The following is a 20,964-nucleotide window of genomic DNA, read 5'->3' on the forward strand; positions in this document are numbered from 1 at the left end:
CTTGGACATGGCTTCGTCGATGGATTGTTGGCGGAATGGCTGACTAAAAGAAGGAGGAGCATCTGGAACGACAGAAGGAGGGTATGACATACAGCTCCCTTTGGCTAAGGTGGTGGAGCCTTGGCTGGCTGAAAGAGGGAGCAGCGTGCCACTGGGTAATGCAGCAGGCTGGACCACTGCATTGGAGCCACGGTTCTCCCAGGCCGCTTTATGGTGGCAAAGCATATTTCGACGCAGGGCCTTGGTGCCATCATTGGGACCCTGGCCACGCTTCACCTTATGCCGACATATCTTGCATGTGGCTATGTGAACCTCCTCCGGATGCTTGATGAAAAACTGCCACACCACAGAGTAGCAGATTTTCCCACCAACAGTCCGCACTAATTGACTGCTACTGCCTCCAGGAAACCCTGTTCCACTACCTCCCGGGAAGGTAGGCTGCCACGAAGCAGGTGGTCTCTCCCGGGCACATTTGGCTCCAGCATTTCCACTTCTGCCACCATGCTGACTGCCAGCCATGCGACCACCTTGCTGGCTCAGCTGCTGCCTCACGGGCAACCTGCAACTCTCTTCTCCTGATGATGATGAAGCCCCTTCTGCACCCGGCTCCAAATTGCGATCGGCTTCATCATCATCAACAAGTGTCTGCACGTCACTGATGTCCTCCTCAGATTCCTCAACAGTGTCTTCTTCAGGACCCTGAACACTGGCAAAACCGGCTCACTCTCCTCATCACTACTTGGCCGCCTAACTGGGGAAGCGGCAGATGTCTCCTCCACTTCTTGGCTGGACAGTACCTGCTGACTGTCCTCTATTAGATCGTCCTCACTGAATAGTGGAGCTTAACCCACAGCATAAGATACTTCTTTAGGGGAGGGAACAGCATAGGACAGAGGCAATGAGAGGACAGAGACTGCTCTTGGGCCATGCCAACTGAGGGTTGTGTCTGAGGAACCCACCGACTGTTGACTGGGGGTGTCAGATGTCACTTGTGATCTACTAGTCTCCTGCGACCTCTGCCTTAAGGATTTAGGCCTCTGCCACTCCTCTGTGCACGTCCTGGCACTTCTCTGCCTGACATACTTAGTACGTATATGAGGGGAGTATAATACGCTTCACTACGCTTAAAACAGTATTTGTCTAGAACAGCAGCAGGTGTGCACTTTTGGCTGGCCTTTCACAGTATCTAGGCCCTTGACAGATTAACAGGTACAAAATAGTACACTACTTAGATGTATGTATGTGGTATGCACTGATGAGGGCAGAAAAATGCTCTACAGTACACTTAAAAAAGTATCTGAGTACAACACCAGCCGGTGAGTACTTTTGCTTGGACTTTCACAGTATGTAGGCCCATGACAGATTTACAGGTACAAAATAGTACACTACTTAGATGTAGGTATGTGGTATGCACTGATGAGGGCAGAAAAATGCTCTACAGTACACTTAAAAATGTATCTGAGTACAACACCAGCCGGTGAGTTCTTTTGCCTGGACTTTCACAGTATGTAGGCCCTTGACAGATTAACAGGTAAAAATCAGTACACTACTTAGATGTAGGGATTTGGTATACGGTATTCACTTATGAGGGCAGAAAAATGTGGTACAGTACGCATAAAAAATATCTGAGTACAACACTAACCGGTGAGTACTTTTGCCTGGACTTTCACAGTATGTAGGCCCTTGACAGATTATCAGGTACAGAATAGTACACTACTTAGATTTACGTATCTGGTATGCACTTATGAGGGCAGAAAAATGCAGTACAGTACGCTTAAAATAACGTATTTCTGTAAAACACCAGTCAGTGATTACTTCGACCTGAACTTTCACAATAGGTAGGCCCTTGACAGATTAACAGGTTCAAAATAGTACACTACTTAGATGTATGTATGCGGTATGCACTTATGAGGGCAGAAAAATGTGCTACAGTACGCCTAAAAACTCAGTATTTTTGTAAAACACCAGCCGGTGATTACTTTTGTCTGTTCTTTCACAGTATGTAGGCCCTTGACAGATTAACAGGTACAAAATAGTAAACTACTTAGATGTACGTATGCGGTATGCACTTATGAGGGCAGAAAACTGCGCTACAGTATGCCTAAAAACTCTGTATTTTTGTAAAACACCAACTGGTGATTACGTTTGTCTGTCCTTTCACAGTGTGTATACCCTTGACAGATTAACAGATACAGAATAGTACACTTCTTAGATGTACGTATGCGGTATGCACTTATTAGGGCAGAAAAATGCACTACAGTACCCTTAAAAGAAACATATTTGTGTAAAACAACAGCAGTACACAACAGTGCTGCAGCCAAAAAAAAGCTGTGTACTAAACACAAAATTGCACTCTGTCAAAGACTATTAGGAATTGACTGCTGGGTATTATACCATCTACAGACTAGTAAAACCAGCAGATGATTTTTTGTGGAACAAAGACACTGAATTGCGCTGAAAAATTATTCCTGCCTCCTCTGCTAAGATTTAGGCAAAGTTTCTACTTGTTTTTTTTTTTTTGTGGCCCAAAAAAACGCAATAAAAGAAAGCCAGAAAAAACGCCACAGCATTTTCCTGTGTTTGGCGTTTTTTTCGGCTGTTTTTCCTGGCGTTTTTTGCATTTGAGTGGAAATTGCATTTTTGGCCCCTTCGGCGGTTTTTTTTTTTGGTACCCAAAATTTGTTGGGTACCAAAAAAAAAAAAGATGCAGTAGTGATGGAAATTTTTTTATTTAAATGGGCACTGTCTGATAGGAAAACTTTTGATATGTTGTAAAGCATGCAAAACCAATAGGTTTTGCAATTGCTTTCATTAGAAAATTTTCAGTATTTCATACTGAAGAAGCTGGTCAAACAACTGCCCCCCCTCCCTGCTTGGACACATACTAGTCCTGCTGTGTCCATGCATCATAACCTATGTCATGGACACACTTCCTTGATTGACAGCTGTGAGCACAGGGCTCACAGCTGGAGGAAAAATCATCCCACTGTCAGCTTGTGTCCCGCTACTGTCAGTGAGGACAAGCTGGGAGTTGTAGTTTTGCTAATGCTAGGGGAGATGTGAGCAGACAGCATACTGAGCGAGGGGGCGGAGACCTGCACAGTGAGGCCACGCCCCCTCCATTTGAGAGGAATTCAGACCAGTGAGCTAAATTAAAAGTGTAATAAAAAAAATTAATAAGGGTGCTAGACACATAAAAATTAGATGTGCATGGTCATTAGATGTGCATGGTGATTAGGTACTGAGTGATCTATTAAAAAAAGTATTTTTTGTTGGATCTTACGGGTACGCTTTAACAAAATGTATATATTTTTATAACAAAATTTTAATTAATTTTTAATAAAGTGTGTGTTTCACTTTTTTTTCTCAATTTTTTTTTTAAATTTTTTAGGTAGTATTACTACTCCCAGCATGGAACATACTGTTCCATGATGGGAGTAGTAGTACCTGTAATAATAGACTTATCACCCTGGGTGTCAGTTGTGACACCCGATGCAATCAACACCAACAACAAAAGCGTCAGCAACAACGATGTATGAAACATTACAAAAGTTTATTTATTAAGAATAAAGAAATGCATCATAGCAATTAAAAAGCACAGTGTACACAGCTGGAAGAAAAGGCAGAAACATACAGGCTCAAGGTGAGGGGTATATGAATGCAAAGAACACTGACAAACGTTGCATAAACAAGGGACTCACATGCAAAGATGCAGACCATGCAATAAGGTTCAATATTTGAGTACAGATGCAACAGCAGTCAGAAAGAATTACAGAGGTATATTACCACAACCGAGCCATGTAGTTACCTGCACCTACCCCAACGCACGTTTCACACCAATGCGCTTCGTCAGGGGGCGTGGTCCACGCCCCCTGACGAAGCGCATTGGCGTGAAACGTGCGTTGGGGTAGGTGCAGGTAACTACATGGCTCGGTTGTGGTAATATACCTCTGTAATTCTTTCTGACTGCTGTTGCATCTGTACTCAAATATTGAACCTTATTGCATGGTCTGCATCTTTGCATGTGAGTCCCTTGTTTATGCAACGTTTGTCAGTGTTCTTTGCATTCATATACCCCTCACCTTGAGCCTGTATGTTTCTGCCTTTTCTTCCAGCTGTGTACACTGTGCTTTTTAATTGCTATGATGCATTTCTTTATTCTTAATAAATAAACTTTTGTAATGTTTCATACATCGTTGTTGCTGACGCTTTTGTTGTTGGTGTTGAATTTTCCCAGAGGGTGGCCTCGGCAACATATTCTTTGTTATATTGCCTTATAGGTGACACCCGATGCAATCATCCATAATATAGCAGAGATGTGGAGCGGTTCTATACAGCGCTCGCATCTCTGCACTATACTCCGGGCCGGCCAGTGATGTGAATAGAACATAACTCATTCATATTTTCCACCCAGAGTGGGGATTGGCCGGATGGTTGCAGCCAATCACAGCTCTCAGCAGTAAATATGAATGAGTGATGTTCTATTCACATCACTGACTGGAGTATAGCGCAAAGATGCGAGTGCTGCATAGAGCCGCTCCGCATCTCTGCAATAGATAGGACGATCGCATCGGATGTCAGGAGTGATACCCGCTGTGATCTGTTCTTAACTGCAGGCCCTACTACTCCCAACATGGAGCACACTCTGCTCCATGTTGGGAGCTGTAGTACCTGCATTAATAGACAGATCACAGCAAGTGTAACTTCTGACACCTGTTGCGATCTGTCTATTAATTCAGGTACTACTCCTCCCATCATGGAGCAGAGTGTACTCCATTTGGGGAGCAGTAGTACCTGCAGTTAAGGAAAGATCACAGCGAATGTCACTCCTGACACCCGCTGTGATCCTCCTGTATAATGTATAGATGCAGCCGGCCGCTCTTCTATGTTCCCTGCACTGACGTATATATACACCTATTCATATTTCCCACAGAGAGTGATTGGCTGGAACCATCTGGCCAATCACAGCTCTCTGTGGGAAATATGAATAGGTGTATATATACAGCAGTGCAGGGGACCATAGAAGAGCGGCCACCCACATCTATACATTATACAGGAGGATTGCAATGGTCCCAGGTGATCTGTCAATTAGTACAGGTACTACTACTCCCTCCCATCATGTGTTCCATGCTGGGAGTAGTAGTACTACCTTAAAAAATTTAAAAAATAAAGAAAAAAAAGTGAAAAACACACACACACTAAATTTTTATTATTGTCGGCTATATTTTTAGTGCCCTGCCCGCACACATAAATTGATCCCTGTTTAAAAATTAATAAAAATTTTGTTATAAAAAAATAAAAATTTTCTTGGATACAATTTTTTCCATCACTACTGTATCTTTTTTTTTTTAATGGTACACTACGAAATTTTATTAAAAAAGGTCACTGCAAAAATGGCAAAGTTAAAACCCACATGTCGTTTTTCTTGCCGTTTTTTCACTCCCATAGAGTTCTATGGGAGAAAAACGCCACGATTTCAGGGAAAAAAACGCCATTGGCTCAACATGCTGTGACTTTGCAAAACCACCAAGGAGCTAAAAAAAAAGAGAGAAAAAATGCCAAAAAGATAAAAAAAAAATGCCAAACTGAAAAACGGCAAGTGGAAAAAGAATTTAGCAGTTTTCATTGATTTACAGCTAACATCTGGCTAACATCTGGCCGAAAAAACGGCATGCGGCAGAATTGGCGTTTTTCTCGGCACCCCCCCCCCCCCAAAAAAGAGGAAACACACAGCTATCTGCCCCTCTATGTAATACAAGTGAAGAAAGTGACTGACCGGATTCAACACTTGGAGACTGAAAGTTGAACGCTGCATTACACATGTTAGTGGATCCAACATGTCACCCAGCCTGAGGTAGGTGAGTGTTTAGGGACCCATCCGATAAGAGGCCACCTCCGCGTGGTGGATGGGGGACACGTTTTGATCAAAAAGTGCGCTAAGAGCCTCCATTTTGTTGACCAAGTGTGCTGCTGCCATTTTCTTTTTTTACATGTTTTGTACTTGTCACAGCAGCGTGCACCCGTGTATTGGGTTTTGGTGCTGGCTACATTTTCATTTTTTTTTCTTTGCTGTGCAAATTTGGGGGGAGTGGCTCCCTCTGTAGCCGTGCATCCCCTCCCCTATTTTCACAGGAGGTGGTTTGGATCGTTAGTGGATCCAACATGTCACCCAGCCTGAGGTAGGTGAGTGTTTAGGGACCCATCCGATAAGAGGCCACCTCCGCGTGGTGGATGGGGGACACGTTTTGATCAAAAAGTGCGCTAAGAGCCTCCATTTTGTTGACCAAGTGTGCTGCTGCCATTTTCTTTTTTTACATGTTTTGTACTTGCCACAGCAGCGTGCACCCGTGTATTGGGTTTAGGTGCTGGCTACATTTTCATTTTTTTTTCTTTGCTGTGCATTACACAAGCCCTTTAAAGGGGTACTCCGGCGCTTAGATATCTTATCCCCTATCCAAAGGATTGGGGATAAGATGCCTGATCGCGGGGGTCCCGCCGCTGGGGACCCCAGTGATCGTGATCTTGACAGCTGCCACTCCCCCTCCCATAGGCTTGCATTGAGGGGGTGGAGCGTGATGTCACATGGGGGCGGAGCTGTGATGTCATAATGCTCCGTCCCTGTGATCGACAGTAATCAGACCCGGAGCGAACACGCTCCAGGGACTGATTCTAACGGGGTGCAGCGTGCAAAATCACGGGGGTCCCCAGCGGCGGGACCCCTGTGATCAGGCATCTTATCCTCCTTTGGATAGGGAATAAGATGTTTAAGCGCCGGAGTACCTCTTTAAGTGTACAAGGCCCAACGGCCCAAAACAGGACCTTACGGCAGATGACCTACAAGACTACCATCTAAAGATTATCTTAGGGGCAACTCAGACAATGAATAAGTGAAAATACTGAAAGAAGTATATTGAATTTATACTCTGGACTTGTTGAATCCTTATGGTCTATATAAAAAATGTAGATTCTGTGGGGGAGATTTAGCAAAACATGTGTAGATGAAGAGGGGTTAAGTTGTCCCTTAGCAAGTCACAGGCCTCTTTAAAAATTAAAGAAGCAATCTGATTGGTTGCCATGGGCGACTGCACTATTCTTCCTCTACACAGGTTTTGATAAAGCTCCCCCTGTATGTTTACATAGGATCCTGTATAAATATGTGTGGTGCCGCCCATGCACAATGGACTGCTGTTTAGTAGGTTAGGGGACATATTATTTGTGTAGTAAAGATTTAGCATAAAAAACAAATTACTGTATAAATGTAAGATATAGCAGGGGGTTTCCCATTCTCTAAGGATACAGAATATGCCATGGTAACAATGTTTTTTTTAAATGTTATTTAGGTGTAATTGTTTTGACACAATGGGGGAGATTTATCAAAGGATTTAGACTGTTTTTTCCTGTCTAAATTTGTCGCACAGAAAGTCGCAGTCTAAATATGTGCGACTTTTCTGCGACTTTTGCTGTAGAGGATTTTTAGAACATGATGCATGCAAGTCTATTTTAGACGGAAATGCATTGGAAAATGCATTGGTGCTGAATTTATCAAGTGCGACTTTTGTGCGACAAGTCGCATCTGCCCAAAATACGCTGAAATGTCAGACCATGTTGGAGCAGGTCTAAATGCAGTTTAAGCTGTAGACCCTGAAGTCTGAGCACAGAATTTATCAAGGGCTGTGAGACCTTTGATAAATTAGGAGCACAATAGACAGGAGACTACCGCATACGCTGGTCTATAAGCATACCCAGGATAGACTAGATTAGTAAATGTCCCCCAATGTTTTAAGGATGCGTTATGGTTATATGTTCAGATTGTATGTAATGTAACCTATTTAGCCTGGTTATGGTACAACCTCACACATTCTTAAAGGGGTACTCCGGTGGAAAACTTTATTTTTTTTTAATCAACTGGGGCCAGAAAGTTAAACAGATTACTTCTATTAAAAAATCTTAATCCTTCCAGTACTTATTAGCTGCTGAATACTACAGAGGAAATTCTTAACTTTTTCGTACACAGAGCTATCTGCTGACATCATGACCACAGTGCTCTCTGCTTACATTTTAAGAACTGTCCCCATAGAAAACATATGCTGCTCTGGACAGTTCCTAAAATGGACAGAGATGTCAGCAGAGAACACTGTGGTCATGATGTCAGCAGAGAGCTCTGTGTTCCAAAAAGAAAAGAATTTCCTTGTCACAGCAAGCGCTCCGGTCATCACCTCCGGACCGGAGTGCCCGCTGCCGCAAACCTCCGTCCCGGGGTCCCGGCGTCTCTCGGTCAGACGCACTGACCGGGAGCACGGGTCCCACAGTGGCAGAGACGCGGCTGGCGTGGCGGCTGGTCCCCGCTCACGCGCCGCGTCCCTGTTCAGCTTATCTGCTCCTCGCATGGCTCTCTGCACTCCTGCATCCCCGCGTGCACGGCCCCTCTCTCTAGGGCGCGCGCGTGCCGGCTTCAGTAAATTTAAAGGGCCAGCGTACCAGTAATTTGTGCGCTGGTTCCTCACCCCACCACTGTGTCCTTCCCAATAAAAGGCACCTGCCCCTTCCTGTCCTCGCTGGATCTTTGTGCCTTGTGCCTCTGAGAAAGCGTTCCCTTCTGTGATAGTTGCCTTGCCAGTTGCCGAAACCGTTGCTACCGTATTCTCGCCTGTGAACCCTTGCCGCCTGCCCTGACCTCTGCTATGTCCGACTACGCATTTGCCTGCTCCCTTTGTACTTCGCTATATCAGCTGCCAGAAAGGTCGAGCCGCTATTGGGGGAACGACCTGGGGACTACCTGCCGCAGCAAGTCCATCCCGCTTTGCGGCGGGCCCTGGTGAAGACCAGTAGTCCCTTAGACTCCGTTCCCCTGGTATGGCCCGTGCCATCGCCTCTCTGGTCTGGAGGATCCACTACCAGCCCTGCCGGTTCGTGACAGTAAGATCCGGCCATGGATCCCGCTGATGTTTCCCTGCCAAGTCTAGCGGACCTCACCTCCATTGTTGCCCAGCAAGGTCAGCAGCTGGCCCAGTTGACCGCTATGATGCAACAACTCCTGCCTGCTCAGCAACAGCCTGTTCCTCCGTCTGCACCTGCTGCATCACCTCCGCCTGCAGTTGCCACTGGATCCAGAATCCGTTTGTCCCTACTAGACAAATACAACGGAGATCCTAGACTATGCCGAGGGTTCCTGTCTCAGTGCTCTCTTCACCTTGAGCTACTGTCGGACCAGTTTCCGTCTGAGCGAGCCAAGGTAGCCTTCATCCTCAGTCTACTCTCCGTAGTGTTTTTGGGGAACCTGCCCGGGTTATCTCCGCAGAGACTGCTTTGTTAAACTTGTCCCAAGGAAATTCTACCGTGGGTGACTATGCCATCCAGTTCCACACCCTTGCTTCCGAGCTGAACTGGAACAATGAAGCTCTTTGCTGCACGTGACCTGCCTACCACCCTGAGTGACCTCATCTTGTTAGCCACAAGGATCGATAAACGTTTCTCCGAGAGACAAGAGGAACTCCATCTTGAGAAGGAAAAAGCTCTTCCTAAACGCTGCCCTCGTCTGGCTCCTGTGTTCCAGCGTCCACCTCTACCTGTCTCTGGGTCTTCCGCTGTGGAGGCCATGCAGGTGGACCGGTCTCGCCTGACCCCGCAAGAACGGAGCCGCCGTAGAGACGAGAACCTGTGTTTGTCCTGCGCTAGTACCGAGCACTTCCTTAAGGACTGTCCTCTTCGTCCTCCACGTTCGGGAAATGCTCGCACCTAGTGGATGTGGGAGAGGCATTACTAGGGGCGGATTCTTCCTCTCCACGTCTCATGATATCCATGCAGTTTTTCCTTTCGTCCAAGTCCTTCTTCTCTGCTGCTGCCTTCTTGGATTCCGGTTCTTCATCCACGGCAACTTCATCCACGCCTCCTTGGTCGACAAGTATCAAATTCCTATAACCCGTCTGCCCAAGCCGTTCCTTATTTCTACGGTCAACGGGGAGAGACTCTCTGCTACAGTACAATACCGCACCCAGCCCCTGCGGATGGACATTGGGATATTTCATACCGAGACTCTGGAATTTCTTGTTCTTCCCTTCTGCTCTTCTGAACTCCTGCTGGGTTTACCGTGGTTGCAAAGCCATTGTCCTGTCTTGAATTGGTCCACCGGTGAGATTCTGCATTGGGGTTCCTCCTGTTCTGACCGGTGCTTCAAACCTGCTCCTATCAAACGGGTCCCGCCAGTTCCTCCGCCACCAGGTCTCCCCAAGCCTTACCACCAATTTGCGGATGTCTTCTGTAAAAAACAAGCCGAGACTCTTCCTCCTCACAGGCCTCATGATTGTCCTATTGACCTGTTACCGGGCTCTACTCCTCCTCGGGGCAGAATTTATCCTCTCTCACCTCTAGAGGCTCAGGCCATGTCTGACTATGTACGTGAGAATTTACAGAGAGGCTTTATTAGGAAGTCTTCTTCTCCTGCTGGAGCCGTTTTTTACTTCATGTCTAAAAAGGATGGTTCTCTCCGCCCCTGCATCGATTATAGAGGCCTCAATAAAATTACCATTAAAAAACGTTACCCTCTGCCTCTAATCTCTGAGCTGTTTGACCGTCTCAGAGGAGCCAAGATCTTCACCAAGTTGGATCTCCACAGGGCCTACAATTTGATCCGCATTCGAAAAGGAGACGAGTGGAAGACCGCTGTTAACACTAGGGACGGTCACTTTGAGTACTTAGTGATGCCTTTTGGACTTTGTAAGGCACCTGCAGTCTTCCAGGAGTTCGTTAACGACATCTTCCGGGACCTTCTCTACACTTGTGTAGTAGTATATCTGGATGATATCCTTATTTTTTCATCTAATCTGGATCAACATCGAGTCCATGTTGGACAAGTTCTCAGCCGTCTCAGAAGTAACCGCCTCTACGCCAAAATTGAGAAATATCTGTTTGAGCGTACCTCCTTGCCATTCCTGGAGTATATCATCTCTGCCCAAGGTCTGCAAATGGATCCTGCTAAGCTATCTGCGGTTCTGGACTGGCCACGCCCCTCTGGTCTCCGAGCTATACAGAGATTCTTGGGTTTTGCCAATTACTACAGACAGTTTATTACTCATTATTCCACCCTGGTGGCTCCTCTTGTGGCTTTGACTAGAAAGGGTGCCAATCCCAAGACCTGGCCTCCTCACACTGAAAAGGCCTTTCAGTCCCTAAAAGCCGCCTTTGCTTCTGCACCTGTCCTTTCCCGGCCAGATTTTTCCAAGCCATTCTATCTTGAAGTGGATGCATCCTCAGTGGGAGCTGGAGCTGTATTAACTCAGAGGTCTTCCAGAGGCAAGACCATAACTTGTGGTTTCTTCTCTAAAACCTTTTCTTTCGCCAAGAAGAATTACACTATTGGGGACAGAGAACTGTTGGCAATTAAATTAGCCTTGGAGGAGTGGAGACATCTTCTCGAGGGTGCTCCTCACCCTGTGACCATTTTCTCGGATCATAAGAAACTAGTCTACCTCCAGTCTGCTCAGAGACTAAATCCCAGACAAGCCCGTTGGTCCTTCTTCTTCGCCCGCTTCAATTTCCAGATTCACTTCCACTTCCAGGGCAGATGCCTTTTCTCGCTCTTCAGATGTGGTGGGCGACGTACCCACTCCTCAACACATTATCCCACGAGAATGTCTCATCTCGGTTGCACCTGTGGACTTGCGGCTTCTTCCTGCGGGTAAGACCTATGTTCCTCCTCGTCAGCTGTTACAAGTTCTCAAGTGGGGTCACGCTTCCCTCCTTGCCGGTCATCCTGGGATTAAGAAGTCTCTTCAGTTAATTTCTCAAAGATATTGGTGGTCCTCGCTAGAAAGAGACGTCACAGAATTCGTCCAGTCCTGTGCGCCCGTGACAAGACTCCTCGTCAGAAACCTGCGGGCCTTCTTCTGCCCCTTCCTGTTCCGGAGACCCCATGGTCACACATCGCCATGGACTTTATCACTGATCTTCCCTCCTCCCATGGCATGACAGTCATTTAGGTCGTGGCTGTCCGATTTTCGAAGATGACTCATTTTGTGTCCCTGCCTGGTCTCCTGTCTGCGCCTCAGTTGGCCAAACAGTTTTTTCTACCGTGGTAGTTTTTTCCCACGGTAGTTTTTTCTACCGTGGGGTGCAGTTCGTTTCCAAGTTTTGGAGGGCTCTCTGTGGTCAACTCGGAGTCATGCTGGATTTCTCTTCCTCGTATCACCCTCAGTCCAACAGCCAAGTAGAACGGGTGAACCAGACTCTGGGAGATTATCTACACCATTTTGTGTCCTCCCGCCAAGATGATTGGTCGGACTTACTCCCTTGGGCAGAGTTCTCTTATAATTACAAACAATCTTCCGCCACCAATAAGTCTCCCTTTTTTGTGTGGTTTATAGCCGTCATCCTCTGCCTAGGACCTCCGCACCCTCCTCTGTACCAGCTGTAGAGGAACTCCTTCTGGACTTCACTTCTATTTGGCGAGAGACCCACTCAGCCCTCCTCAAGGCCTCTGCCCGTATGAAGCTCCAGGCCGACAAAAGTCGTAGAGCTTCTCCGGAATTCAGTCCCGGTGACAAGGTGTGGCTCTCCTCGAAGTACATCACATTTAAGGTACCAAGTTACAAGCTGGGCCCTCGTTACTTGGGTCCCTTCAGAGTCAAGAGCCGTATTAATCCGGTGTCCTACCAGCTCCATCTTCCTCCCTCCCTCAGAATTCATAACTCTTTCTATGTCTCCCTTCTCAAACCTGCTATCTTTAATCACTTCTCTCCTAAACTTCCTTCTCCCACCCCTGTCAATGGTACCTCAAATATTTTTAGAGTTAAAGAAATCCTAGCCACCAAGCTTGTTCGGGGGAAAATATTTTTTTGGGTCGACCTGGAGGGCTGCGGTCCTGAAGAGAGGTCTTGGGAGCCTGAAAATAACATCTTGGACCGCAGTCTCATCCTCAACTTTCTTGGTGCAAAAAAGAGAGGGAGACCTAAGGGGGGGGGGGGGGGGTACTGTCACAGCGAGCGCTCTGGTCATCACCTCCGGACCGCAGAGCCCGCTGCCACAACCCTCCGTCCCGGGGTCCCGGCGTCTCTTGGTCAGATGCACTGACCAGGAGCACGGGTCCCACAGCGGCAGAGAAAGCGTTCCCTTCTGTGATAGTTGCCTTGACAGTTTCCGAACCCGTTGCTACCGTATTCTTGCCTGTGAACCCTTGCCGCCTGCCCTGACCTCTGCTATATCCGACTACGCCTTTGCCTGCTCCCTGTGTACTTCGCTATATCAGCTGCCAGAGAGGTCGAGCCGATATTGGGGGAACGACCTGGGGACTACCTGCCGCGGCAAGTCCATCCCGCTTTGCAGCGGGCCCTGGTAAAGACCAGTAGTCCCTTAGACTCCGTTCCCCTGGTACGGCCCGGGCCATCGCCTCTCTGGTCTGGAGGGTCCACTACCAGCCCTGCCGGTTCGTGACATTCCTCTGTAGTATTCAGCAGCTACTAAGTACTGGAAGGATTACGATTTTTTAATAGAAGTAATTTACAAATCTGTTTAACTTTCTGGCACCAGTTGATTTAAAAAAAATTAAAAATTAAAAGTTTTCCACCAGAGTACACCTGAGTGTAAAGAGAGTGGTCCCCTGAAATGTTGCAGTGTGTATCATCCATCATTCTTCTGCAGTAGCATCTTCATGTGGTTTCATCAGAATAAAGTGCCATACCTGGAGCATCCTTTGTTTAATAGAAATGCCACTGATCAGAAAAATGCTACAAAAAGATAGTACAAAATGTTGTGTATGTAGGCTTTACAACAGTTCACTATACAATTTAAAGCAGCACTGTTAACAAAATAGACAAGCAGAAAAGCCACAACAAGATGACAAAAATGTGGCCCAGATTTATCAACCTGTCCCAGGCCAAAGGTGGAGTGACTTTCCTATAACAACCAATCACAGCTCAGCTTCCATTTTATTGTAGCTCATAACATATGAAAGCTGAGCTGTGATTGGTTGTTATAGGAAAGTCACTCCAGCATTGTCTCCAACAGATTGGTAATTTTGGGCAGACTAACATAAACCAGCCTAACATAATTCATAAGAAAACCAGTATTTGAAATGGTTACATATACAAAAAAAAAAAAAAAAAAAAATCTAGCCCCTAAGTGACCAAAACATTTGACACATACTATAGCCACAGCGCCCAATCTGATCATTCTTTCCCAGTGTACATTGGTTGTCAGACATGGAAGTAAGTTAATAATCTGAGGTTTTGGTTTCAAATAGAAAGTCAGCAAGGAGTGAACAAGCTGTGTGTAGTAGAAGTGTTTGTACAGCGAAGCTTTGTCGCCTGTGGAAGCCTTACCACACAAACACTTCTGCTACACCGTCCACTCACCCCTTACTGGCAATGCATTTATCTACCTAACTAAACAAATTCATACTGGACTTCTTATCCATCAGACTCCTTGATAAAGGAGATTATTTACTTCCTTCCACGTCTGTGATATATGAAAAGTATCTACAATAATTCTGTTGACCTTATTTGTAAGCACTACTCATCTCTCCATGTTCCCTAATGCAGTGGATTATTAATATCAGTATTATTAATATTAATTATTATTAATATAATTATTTCCCCTAAATATACAGATGCAAAATCCGTTCTTCTAAATACTAAGGACATATCTATCTCATATCTATCTATCTCTCATATCTATCTATCTATCTATCTATCTATCTATCTATTTAGTATCTATCTCATATCTATCTAATCTATCTATCTATCTTATATCTATCTATCTCATATCTATCTATCCATCTCATATCTATATATTTATCTATCTATCTCATATCTATTATCTATCTATCTATCTATCTATCTATCTATCTCATATCTATCTCGTATCTACAGTGAGGATCAAAAGTTTGGGCTCCCCAGGTAAAAATTTGTATTAATGTGCATAAAGAAGCCAAGGAAAGATGGAAAAATCTACAAAAGGCATCAAATTACAGATTAGACATTCTTATAATATGTTAACAAAAGTTAGATTTTATTTCCATCATTTCCCCTACAAAATAACAGAAAACAAAAAAATGGCGTCTGCAAACGTTTGGGCACCCTGCAGAGTTAATATCTTGTACTGCCCCCTTTGGCAAGTATCAGAGCATGTAAACGCTTTTATTAGCCAGCCAAGAGTCTTTCAATTCTTGTTTGAGGTATCTTTTCCCATTCTTCCTTACAAAAGTCTTCCAATTCTTTGAGATTTCTGGGCTGTCTGTCACTCACTGCTCTTTTAAGGTCTAGCCATAGATTTTCAATTATGTTGAGGTCAGGAGATTGTTAAGGCCATGGCAAAACCTTCAGTTTACGCCTCTTGATGTAATCCCCCGTGGATTTTGAGGTGTGTTTAGGATCATTATCCATTTGTAGAAGCCATCCTCTCTTTAACTTCAGCTTTTTCACAGATGGCATCAAGTTAGCATCCAAAATTTGCTGAAATTTTATTGAATTCATTTTTCCTTCTACTCGTGAGATGTTCCCTGTGCCACTGGCTGCAATACAACCCCAAAGCATGATTGATCCACCCCCCATGCTTAACAGTTGGACAGAGGTTCTTTTCATTAAATTCTGTTCCCCTTCTTCTCCAAACGTACATTTGCTCATTCCTGCCAAAAGTTCAATTTTAACCTCATCGGTCCACAGAACTTGTTTCCAAAATACATCAGGCTTGGCTATATGTTCATTTGCAAAGTTCAAACGCTGATTTTTGTGGTGAGGACGTACTGTAGAAGAAGTTTTCTTCTGATGACTTTTCCATGAAGACCATATTTGTACAAGTATCTCTTTATAGTGGAATAGTGTACCACGACTCCAGTGTCTGCCAGATCTTTCTGGAGGGATTGTGCAGTCAAACGTTGGTTTTGAATTGCTTTTCTCACAATCCTGCGAGCTGTTCTGTCTGATATTTTCTTGGTCTTCCAGTTCTTGCTTTAACTTCCACTGTTCCTGATGACTGCCATGTCTTAATTACATTCCGAACAGAGGATATTGACATCTGAAAACGTTTTGCTATTTTCTTGTAGCCTTCTCCAGCTTTGTGAGCGTCAACTATTTTCAGTTTCAGATTTCTAGACAACTGCTTAGAAGAACCCATGGTGCTGATTGTTGGGGCAAGGTCAGATGAGTCTGGGCATTTAAAACCTTTGAGATTGACATCACCTGGTCTTCCCAGATGATGATTGAGAACAATCCATGACACTGGCAGGTCTCAGCTTTGCAAAGGGGGCAGTGCATGCTATAAATTTTGCAGACGCCATTTTTTGTTTTCTGTTACTTTGAAAGTATAAATGATGGAAATAAAATCTAACTTTTGTTGACATATTATAAGAATGTCTAATCTGTAATTTAATGCCTTTTGGAGATATTTCCATTTTTCCTTGGCTTATTTATGCACATTAATACAAATTTTTACCTGGGGTGCCCAAACTTTTGATCCCCACTGTATCTCATATCTATCTATCTATCTATCTATCTATCTATCTCGTATCTATCTATCTCTTATCTATCGATCTATCTCGTATCTATCTATCTATCTATCTCATATCTATCTATCTATCTCATATCTATCTCATATCTATCTATCTATCTCTCATATCTATCTATCCATCTATTTCATATCTATTTCTTATCTATCTATCTATCTATCTATCTCATATCTATCTATCTATCTATCTATCTATCTATCTATATATCTCATATCTATCTATCTATCTATCTATCTATCTCATATCTATCTATCTCATATCTATCTATCTATCTATCTATCTCATATCTATCTATATCATATCTATCTATCTATCTCTCATATCTATCTATCTATCTATCTATCTATCTATCTATCTATCTATCTATCTATCTATCTATCTCATATCTATCTACAGTTTGCAATGCTGCATTTATTTTACCAGAAACAGGAATCAATTACAGAAGGAGGCAGTCAGGAGACAGGAAAAAAGCAGCCTTTATACATGCACTACAGTGCTTCAATGGTGGTCCAATGATGACATCGGTGAAACAGAGGTTCAGCAGACTTTCAGGTATGCTGAACAGGTAGATTTAATTCAACTATGATAAAAATGGTCCAATGACGAGTTTGGAGGAAAGGGTTACCTAATACCCATCTGCATGGGATTGAACATTGACTTACGAGGTAGTGTTCTATAGGGGAATTAGGAAAAAAGTTTGCCTTCTAGAATAGAGCTAATTTATATTGTTTCTTAGAGAATATTGCCTTAAAAACTGTACCAGCTCTGCTTGGAGAATCAGTACCTTCCAAGAGCATACAAGCATTCCTCCATATCCTTCCTTTTTTCACCCACCCTTTTTCCCTTTGGCATTACTTTTTGTCTTTTCCTTTTGAGAGGTCTCCTTTCATCCCACCACTGCCTTTCCTTTTCTTTACATTCTGCCTTATTTTCCACATCTTAAATCCTTTCTGTGGCTTGGAAAAGATATCGGGAACCAGTGGTGATACATTCAGTTAGCTTTGTGTTGAACGTGAAATAATCGGAATATTTTAACATCTGTGCTAATGCGTCGCTGAGTCATAAGAAGTGAAGTCAGTTTTGCTTTGTGAATATAAATTCTAGAACAAGTGAGGAGAGGTTTTAGTTTAATAAAACAGTTTTATAGCAGCTGGGAGCTGTTAAAATGGACCGCCCTGAATCGGAGCTTTCTTTTTACAAGCAGGAACCACCTGGAAATCTGTAAAGCTTAGCCCAAAAAAGAACTCATGTTTACAACGTGGAACGCTGCTGATAAGTCGGGCTGTTTTACAAACCTCTGGGGGTGTCATCAACGACTCCAATGACTTGTTTTGTCTAAGGACAATGTTTACGAAAGTAGCCAAATAAAGGATTGCCATCCATCCATGGTAGAATTTTTGCGTAAGCATTGTTATATTAAAATGTCATTGTAGGGTGCAGCATTATTGAGGTTCTGACAAACTTTTGGATAACCCTCACATGGCAAGTCCTCGCTCTGGGCACGTGACCTAATTTCCATTGATTGTGTTTTCATGAAAGAAGCTTCCAAAGTCTGTAATGATTTTCACTGACTTTCTTCATGGTTCAAATAAAGGATGAATGGCCATAAAAGAAATATGTGATATTCGGGAAGTTGATTGTTTCATACACTTTGTTACTATGTGAGTGTATAAGTCCACAGTCTGCAATTGGCTGATACATATGGAAGAAATGAGACTGGGTAAAGTCAGTTGTACACTAGATTATGAGCCCTGTTGATATTTCTTAAGGGAAAAGACCCCAAAATCTACCCAGGACTTTTAATTTAGAAGATTATTTCCTTTCTAGTGTTTGGCTGATAGATGATGTGACAGAATGGACTATATGTACAGGGATATATTTGTACGTAAAATAAGCATTGTGAATAGGGTTTATTAAGTTGTAACATGAGCTTGGGGAGATATTATGTAATATATATAGTCTGTATTTTATTTGGTGCTTAGCTACACCTTATTGCAGTTGTAAGGAACAAATGAGCTGAATATATTGGGTCATCTTTCTTTTTCCAGAGCCTTGGTTGGGGAATTTATCATTGTTGGTGTAGGCGAATTATTTTTGTTCACCTTTTTGTTTTGTGTGGTGCTAATAGGTGCGTGTGCCAAATTTATTAAATGGTCACAGGGCATTTTATAAAATTTGCGTAGGTACACATTTCCTAAAATTTCACTTCAGTACACCATGTACAATGGTTGGCTTTTTATTCTGTTTGGTAAAAAAATTTAACTTTTATACAAACACCAAAAAGCTAAGCTGGGTCCAGGCCCATGTATGTTGGCTACTTTTTAGAGGTATTCGCACAAAAATTTGTGACTATTTTTGAAAAGACGCAGTTGATATACAGTACAGACCAAAAGTTTGGACACACCTTCTCATTCAGAGTTTTCTTTATTTTCATGACTATGAAAATTGTAGATTCACACTGAAGGCATCAAAGTTATGAATGAACACGTGGAATTATAGATATAACAAAAAAGTTGGAAACAACTGAAAATATGTCATATTCTAGGTTCTTCAAAGTAGCCACCTTTTGCTTTGATTACTGCTTTACACACTCTAGGCATTCTCTTGTTGAGCTTCAATGGGTAGTCACCTGAAATGGTTTTCACTTCACAGGTGTGCTGGTGTGGAAGAGGAGGTGTGATGGTGTGGGGGTGCTTTGCTGGTGACACTGTTGGGGATTTATTCAAAATTGAAGGCATACTGAACCAGCATGGCTACCACAGCATCTTGCAGCGGCATGCTATTCCATCCGGTTTGCGTTAAGTTGCACCATCATTTATTTTTCAACAGGACAATGACCCCAAACACACCTCCAGGCGGTGTAAGGGCTATTTGACCAAGAAGGAGAGTGATGGGGTACTGCGCCAGATGACCTGGCCTCCACAGTCACCAGACCTGAACCCAATCGAGAGGGTTTGGGGTGAGCTGGACCGCAGAGTGAAGGCAAAAGGGCCAACAAGTGCTAAGCTGGGAACTCCTTCAAGACTGTTGGAAGACCATTTCAGGTGACTACCTCTTGAAGCTCATCAAGAGAATGAGTGTGCAAAGCAGTAATCAAAGCAAAAGGTGGCTACTTAGAACCTAGAATATGACATATTTTCTCTAGTGGTGAGATGAGACTTAGACGGAAGTTAAATGCCATGAAGCAGGACCTGATATACCTGATATAGAGGGGGGTCCCCACTTGAAACACATTGTCTGTTCATTAATTCATAAGTGATTGTCAAAAAATATTCATTTTTATATTGTTTTTTTTGTCTGAATCAGGATTCTTTTAATATTGACTATCACCACAGTGCCACAAAGTTCTTAGATTTCCCGAGCACTGCTGGCCGCTACATTCCTCATTATCCAGTAGAGCAGGGACAGGTAATATCATTTCTGCTCCCTGGATAACCACTTTTATGCAACTCCTGTTGGCAAGCCCTAGTGCACACAAGTATCAGAGAACTAAGGGTTATAAGATATTGCTGCTAGGTTACAGTATGTATTAAAGTTGCTGTCCAGTGAGAAATGATTTTAAACCTATTTGCCAGGCTACTTAATAAAGCAAAAAATTCTCATCTCCCTCATACCTTAATGGCCCCGCTGCACTACGGAGCTGCAGACACAGAAAAAACAATACCGCTCAGTCAAATACTGGCCGGCGAGGTCCTGCCCCAGTTGGTGAATGGCGTGGCGTGGCGTGGCATTGCATCTGCAGCTTCGTGATATACTACAGCACTGAGCAGGGAACCAATACAGGAGGCTACAATTGAGGTGAGTAGAAGCTTTTTTTTATTTTGCAGTCTGGGTACATATAATAAACCCTTTTAAGTGATTGAAATACATTCCTGCAATGAGTAGCTTAAAGAGAAGCTCCCACCATCCTTTTTTTTTCTGTCCCTGCCTATTACCCATCTATCCCTAATCCCCTGCCTTTATTTATTTTTTTACTATATTAAAAATGCCTTTTTGTCTGCCTGGTAGTGTGCTCACTTACCAGGCAGACTTCCCCAGCAGACGTGACATTACTTATTCCTGCAAGGGGCCGACTTCCGCCCTTAGTTCACCTATACAGTGTACCTCCAGCTGTTTCACCACTACAACTCACAGCTTGCCCTGACATCTATTGGCTGTCAGGGCATGCTGGGAGTTGTAGTGGGGAAACAACTGGAAGCACACTGTGGTGAAAACAGTATCTGTGTTACGACGATGGCCGCAGCTGCCGCACATCCTGCTCCCGAGAACCCCGCTGCGCAACCCGCTCCCTTTCCCCTCCGCTCGCCCGAAAAAGACTAAAGTGCAGAGCAGTACTAGCGCAGCACTGCTTAGCAGCAGCGGCGCATGAAATTCCACTTCACACCATGAGCCAGCGTGCGAGGCCAGGGAGCCTGCGCGCATCCTCTTTGTTCAAATCGCTCGCTCCCGTCTGTCTGATTGAGCACAGC

Source organism: Hyla sarda, chromosome 3 (genome assembly GCF_029499605.1).
Source record: "Hyla sarda isolate aHylSar1 chromosome 3, aHylSar1.hap1, whole genome shotgun sequence".
NCBI lineage: Eukaryota > Metazoa > Chordata > Amphibia > Anura > Hylidae > Hyla > Hyla sarda.